Genomic DNA, 7,825 nt, shown 5'->3' with positions numbered 1-7,825 from the left:
GCAAATATATTCTCCCATGCAGTGGGCTCTCTTGTTGTTTTGTTGATTGTTTCTTTTGCTGTGCAAAAGCTTTTTATTTTGATGTAGTCCCATTTGTTTATTTTCTCTTTAGTTTCCATTGCTCTAGGAGCAATATCAGTGAAGAAATTGCTTTGGCATATGTCTGAGATTTTGCTGCCTGTGGATTTCTCTAGTATTTTTATGGTTTATCATCTTATGTTTAAGTCCTTTATCCATTTTGAGTTTATTTTTGTGTATGGTGTAAGTTGGTGGTCTAGTTTCATTTTTTTGCATGTATCTGTCCAATTTTCCCAGCACCATTTATTGAAGGGACTGTCTTGACTCCATTGTATGTTCATGCCTTCTTTGTCGAATATTAATTGAGCATAGTGGTTTGGGTCGATTTCTGGGTTCTCTATTCTATTCCATTGATCTATATATCTGTTCTTGTGCCAGTACCAGGCTGTTTTGAGAACAGTGGCTTTGTAATACAGCTTCATATCTGGTATTGAGATCCCACCTACTTTGTTCTTCTTTCTCAGGGTTGCTGTAGCTATTCGGGGTTCTTCTTTTTTTTTTTTTATTCCAGATGAATTTTTGGAAAGTTCATTCTAGGTCTGTGAAATATGCCGTTGGTATTTTAGAAAATGAGTTGATTTTAAAGTTAAAGGTGGAAAAGGTATGTGCAACAACACGTGTAACTAGCAGAGAGTTTGTGTCAAGATTTAAAGAAGTTTTACAAGTTAATATAAAAACTCAATAGAGACATGAGCAAGGAGATTAAAGGACACTGCATAACAGAGGATATTCAATGGACGATAATTTTATGAAAGATGGTCAACTTTTTATTCTTGGAGACTCAGGGGAGGAAAAGAGGTGGAGGCGGCGGAGGTATAGTGGAAGACTATATACTGTGGAAAAAAAAAATCTCTCAGGTAATTCAGATCTTACCACTAGGGGGAGGTCTTTCACTTCACTTTAATTTGCATCAGGGAAATGCAGATTCAAACCAGGAGGTAAAACCTCCTGGTTTACATACTACTCTTTAGAATGGTTAAAATTAAAAGACTGACAATGCCAAGTTGGCAAAAATGTGGGGCAATGGGTACTCTCATAAACTTCTGGTGAGAGCACAAGTTGATACAATACTGAAAAATTGTTCAGCATTATCTGTAGGCAGAGATGAGACCTGCCATGAGAAGGCCTTCTGGGGCTGGAAATGTTATATTTCTTGACCCGGGGTGCTTAATGTTTACTTTTGATAACTTATCTTTAATTTAAGCACTTAAAATCCACATAACACTTCAGTTGTAAAGTAAAAAATAAAAAAAGGTTAAAGGTGGAAAGGTAAAATGGGATTCCTAACCAGGAGAATATAGGCAAAAGTATGGAAAGAAGATAGAAACTCAGGAAAAGAGAAAAGCAGGTATGGGCTGCAAAATATCTCGGATCTGCCTCTCCTTCTTCGCCCTGAGAATTCTTGCCCCCATACAAACAAGTTTGTTTTGACTCCCCCCCCCCCCACTCAACCTCCCCCCCCCCCGGGCCCCCCTCCCCCTGCCCTTGAATTGCCTTCATAGGGAATAACCGCTTAAAGGGCTAAAACATGTTCAGGGGCTTTTACAAGAGCACCAGTGTCCTTAGGAAAGGTGGTTTGGACAAGTGGAGGCAGTGAAATGTAATTGTATAAAGTCAAGTGCTCCTAAACTTTTACACTTCCATTGCTTTTATACATCTATTATCTAAAACTTGGTTGTGATTTTTATTTATTTATTTAAAAATATTTTTATTGATCTCAAGAAGAGAGAGAGAGAAATATCAATGATGAGAGAGAATCATTGATGGGCTGCCTCCTGCACACCTCCCCGCACTAGGGATCGAGCCCACAACCAGGGCATGGGCCCTGACTGGGAATCAAACTGTGACCCCTGGGTTCATAGGTTAACCTCAACCACTGAGCCATGCTGGCTGGGCTAAAGGCTGGTTGTGTTTTTAACTATATTAGTCTACATTGGATCCCTTTTGTATTAACATGTTTACTAGTTTTACTATATTTAAGAGTTTTCTGTGACCTATTCCCAGTACAACTCTACCTGTCTGACTTTGGGCAAGTCACTTAACTTCTCCTGGTCTGTTTCTTCATTTGCAAAATGAAGATTATAATGTTCTTCAAAATACCATCACAAGATTAAATAATACATATAAAGTGCACAACAGTGTCTGGAATGCAGTAAGCGCTCAATAAATATTAAAATTAACATTTCCCCTGTAAACCAAAAGTTGACTGTTGTCTGGTGTGGCTGATACATGGGAGGCAGGATAGTGGTGGTGGAGAGGATGGACTGTGGGTGGAGAAAGAAGTAAGCAGTCACCAGATCAGAGGGTTTTGTATGTCATTACCAAGATGATGGATTTTATCCTACAGGCCACTGTTTCTCAAGCCACCCCTAATGGGAGCGTGATCTATCTGTAGGGGTGAGGGGTAGACCAAGATGTCCCCCCAAAACATAATATTATTTCATTTCCCATTTAATTTTAAACATACATAGGAATTTTGTGTTTTATTTCATAACATGTTCAGTGGTTGGATAAAATGAATGGCATTTGGAAGTAGTCTCAGTCCACTTTAGAGAAAACCACTTTCAATCATTGAACCAACTTTCTGAGATGTCCCCAATTCCAATATCATGGTATTTTAAAGATAAGAATGACATATATATGGATATATATATATATATATATATATATATATATATATATATGGATATATATATATATACCATATGTATTACATATATAAACATATATATATATATATATTCAATGGTTAACATTGTAAATTCTGTAAGATTTTATTCACAGGGGCTCAAAACAATCCTGGGCTTTGGAAAACATTCTTACACAAAAAAGCCAGTGGAGTCTGTGCTGTGGGACTCTTTCCCCTCCCCACACGGGAGTCTGTGCTTGTTTCTCAATAAATTCCCACCTTTGCCATAGAAAAAAGAAGCAGAGAGGATGGAATAGGCTTATATTCTGTTTATTCTGAAGCTCCAGTCAAGCTTAATTGATTCAGAGCCTTTTAGTACTAGGCTTTGCCCTGCAGCATTCACGGCGAATTTGACAGGTTAATGAATGGAGGGGCAGGAGACTCTTCACATCCTCAAGCCTTGGCCGAGGTCACACATTCACTGTGATCACTGTTCAGAGGCAAACACCCCTGTAACCATTTACCTGTCTTTCCTCTGGAAAGGAAGGGAGGCAAAGATGAGAGAGGAGGGTGGGGTCAGATGTTCAGTCCCAGGCCAGTCGAGGGAACAGAGGTGTCAGCTTGTCTAGGACTGGCCTTGCTTTCATGAGGTCTCTACAAATTTCCTACTTAAAAAACAAACAAAAACCACTCTCTTACCAAGAAGTAGCTCTATATATTTTGGGGAAAAAACCACAATTTTTTTCCCATGGTGTCAGCATTTTGGTAAAGTGACCAAAAATGTTAAAAAAACAACAACCCATAAACCAGTATGTGGAAATTGGCAAGTGAAACACAGACAACAAGAATTTGAAAGTCTAATCAGAACAAGTTTTTGGAAAGTCGAGGACAGGAGACATGAGAGCTCTTTGGTAACTTACAGAGTATAATCTTCAGGTATTTTGGGTAATACTCATAGGCTAAATTTTACAGTTTATGTTTTTTCAAAGTCACATGAGGGCCTTGAACCAGAATGCTGCTTTAAAATGATGAGATCTTTTGTTGATATTTCATTGAGGCTGGATTTTTAAGCCTTCTAATCTTAAACACATGATTAGAGGTGATATTTAGTCATAAGGCTTCATACTTCCTATTTATACTTTGTCTAGTCTATTTTATAGTGTATAGCTATTACAATAGATCATAGTTGGAACTGAATTATAATAAAAAACATAAGCCTACTAAAACATTAAATAAAGCTGAAAGCTTAGCATAAACAAGAGCTTGCAAGGCTGTGGCCCCAAATTAGAATTTATTTTAGCATCTGACATGGACAAAAAAAAAAAAGACACGTCAAAACAAATATAGCTAAGCAGATAAGTAGATAAACAATATGCAACATCTCTTTATTTGCTAGAATAACTTATTTAAAACTTTATTTTATTACTATTTTCAAAAATAGTTGAGTCTTTTCCTAGGTAACTGGAAAACTTTTAAGAACATTCTTTTAAAAACTTCACAAACATCTTAGCAGAGAAAGTGTTTGCATTTGTGAGCTTTCACTTGGCACAAACTGCATAAGGTACTCAACATACATACATTTTTATTTCCTTTATTTTTGTCATAACTTTAGTAAAAAAATTAAAAATCAAGTGAATAAAACTTTATGATGAAAAGTATTGTTAAACGATTCTGTTGATCATGTTGTTCTGGGTAGAAAACTGCTTTGCTAGTGAACATTAGATACAGCTTATGGTGCATAGGTAACATCTGAAACTTGCTACTCTTTTCCTGTATTTCTGCCCAAACGCCAAGGGAGATAAAGACAAGAAAATGGATCAAAGGGAAGAAAAGAGCCTTCGGTGACTCAGCTAGCCTCTGAGGGACCAGTCTCAGCAGCTTCTAAGTGGGCTCTCGAAGGGCTTGCTGCATCGCATATGCTGCCAGGCCTCAAAGGGTACAACAGGGGACTTCCGCCAGGGGTTGGCAGACTTCTCCTCTGACGGGACAGATGGTACACGCTTTATATTGTTGTAACTACTTAACTTTGCTACTGCGGTATGCAAGCGGCCAGACAGCACGTAACTGAATGCGTGGTTGTGTTTAACATTTTATTGACAGACACTGACTTCTTTTTTTAGGGTGACCTCATCATTTATTATCATAAACTGGCCACTTAGAGAATAAAAGGAGATGCTGTTGTTAATTATGCCAGGACAACAGGCATAACTGAGTGGTTGCAGACAAACTGGGATTTCAGCATTGAAATTTAAAGTTCATAGAATTTTCACATCATAATATATTATTATTCTGATTTTTAAAAACCATTTTAAAATGTAAAATCCATTCTCAGTGCTTTGGCCCTGGCCCGTGAGGTAAGGTTTGCTGACCCCCCATCTACGTTCTTGGAGAGACACTAGGTCTTCGCTCTCGGACTTGGCCGTGTCTTCACCAATCTTACTTTCTCGGGGCCTTCTTTCTTTCCTTTCTGTTGCTGTTGCTGGGCTGGTGGGACATTAAAAGTGACTGATATAAAACAAAAAGATGAAGGTTCTTTAGTATCTTTTTATCCTATTTGGGAGATTTTTTTCAGGCTTGTTTCTTAAACATCTAAGAGGGCATTACAATCTGAGATTATAAAACTGGATAGGTTATCATCTATTTTCCATTGCTTTTTAAGAAGATATGTTTTGAGGCCTGCTACTATGACTTACTCAATAGAAACCCAGAAATTTAATTTAAGGAACTGTACATTTTCATTTTTAATAAACCACATGGCAAAACAATACTTTATTTAATAAAGACATAGGAAATTACAATTTAAAAATTGTAAATACAGTACATATACTATGCTTTGATTTTAAATTACATGGACAAACACCAGCTTCCAAATCTTTCTAAAATCAATCATATGCAAAATACTGGCTTCTGAAGGGGTTTGTGGAAGAGTATCTACGCCTTGTTTCACTGTGATATGGCTTACTCAGCAACATCTATTTAAAGAAGCACAAACCTTCCAGATGTACAGTAACTTCCAGGTGCAAAGCAGACATACTGGCACATCCCAGTTTTCTGTTGCAATTATTTCAGAAAACAAGTAACTGCAGTATTTAAACTGACACTGTCAGAGAAAGTCCCCATAAATGTTTTCCAATCTTACTGAATATCAGAAACTGTTTGTTGGTCCTCACAGTATAACTAGAACAGGTTAACCCCTTTGCAGCCAGAACTCGATGACAGGCTGGCCGAACGCACACACACAATTCAATGCTGAGGAGCTCCCACAAGTTATCCCCTCCAACTTCTGTGCTCCCACCACCACCACAAATGATGCCCCTGCCTGGTAATCTGTGAAACAAGTCTCAAGCCCTGCCTGGCGATTCACATAACAGATCTGTGGTTAGGCATTTTGGTTAGAAAGATATTAAGCTTAATCAGTTACTTGGAGATCAGACTTGCCTCCCCTCAACACAGCATAGCGAAATGTCACTTCATTTGTGACTGTTACCCAGATGGCTCATGAGCGAAGCGTGGTTCAAAGACAAACTGAACCAAATGAACTGATCTTATACTTAGGAAGATAGTCTGTACCTTTAAACTTACTGTATGAAAAGTACAGTCAACAGAAAAATTGCCTAAAACCTTGTACTAAAGGGGCTCAGTTTCTCTAAGAACACCTCATTCCTTATGACGAAACAATGAACATAAATGCATAAAAAGAAAATAAATTTAGCTGACTGTGCTTGTTTCAGAAGTGAGCGAGTCTCCCTTCCACAGGAGTGGGCGTGGGAGTTCAAGCAGCACAGGCCGGCTTCTCATTAGCGATGACCTTCACTCATGTCTGCAGTGTGCTGTTTCTCCCGCCCGCATTGTGTGCAGAGATTCTGAATCAGAACAATCAGCTGTTGGAAAAATGGTTTTTCCCACCCTGAAGCATCTTTAAAATGGTGCTTTGTTTCTGAAAGTTTTTTTTTTTTCTTTCTCACATTAAAAAGAAAGGGAAGCTGATGTCTGTTTATTCTGGGAAAATTCTACCAAAGATTAACACTGTCAGTGAGGACCTCTGGGTTCAAGGGACAGAACTAGAACACTGAGACTCCTAAGAGCAGGAAACTTCGGTTCAGAAATGGAAATATGGCATCCAGAGTTGAAAAAGAAACAGAAAGATAAGAAATCCAGTGAGCTGGCAAATAATACTGACGGGAGCCGCAGGTGTGAAAATCTGGGCTCATGCTCCACAGGCAGAGCTAATGGAAAATGCATGTGGGAATGACGTAATTTCGGTTCTGCATTTCAAAGCTCTGAAATATGCTTATTCAACTGCATTCCCCACGGTGTATTTCTAAGGCAGTACAGTCATCAACGAAACAATAGGCCTTTTCCTAAGATAAATCAAAAGGCTAGTCTGGCCAGACTTGTGAAACACAGGTTTATGTACACAACTTTGATTATTTGCAAATGTTAATGGAAACACATCACACTGAAGAACTGCCCAGTTTTTGTTATGATGTTTTCCCAGTGCAAAGTGAACAATGGTAGGTGTTAATCCAGGCTCAGCTGTGCTTTTCACAGGACAATGGATGGCTCTTTCTCTGTGTCTCTGTCAGACGCTGTGCAGCCCCTGCTCCCATCTGCTAAGTTCACATCCTTCCCTATGGGTTTTGTCAAGTTACAAAGAGTTAAATCTATCAATTATCAAATCTCACAGATCCAGTAAAATACAAGCATAAAATCTGTAGTTGCTGCAAAAAAAAAACCACACAAAACAACAAAGCACAGAAAACTTCATGTGTACCTACAGAACATAATAATTAAGATTTACAAAAGTTGTCAGTGTTTCTCCATTATACAAAAGGATCCTTTTCAATCCTCAAGTGGATTTCAGACTGTTTTACTCAATAACTTTTCAAGGAACAGGTCGATGTGAAAAGTTAGATAAACCTATTTAAGATAAAAGAAAGTTTACAAGAAACGAGCTCAGTAGATATGGGAAAAGCTGCAAATGTGGAGAAACCTATTAGCACAGGCACATTCTCCTCCTTCCTCTGCTAGGTGCCCAAAGTCATAAATGCCCAGATGGGGACTGACATGCCTCTCGTTTATTCTCACTTGCCTTCTACATTTACGAGTATTTTTTGA

This window comes from Myotis nattereri, assembly GCF_964212035.1.
Source record: "Myotis nattereri genome assembly, chromosome: 1".
Classification (NCBI taxonomy): Eukaryota; Metazoa; Chordata; class Mammalia; order Chiroptera; family Vespertilionidae; genus Myotis; species Myotis nattereri.
The sequence above is the reverse complement of the archived record's forward strand: the minus strand, read 5'-3'. Positions refer to the sequence as shown.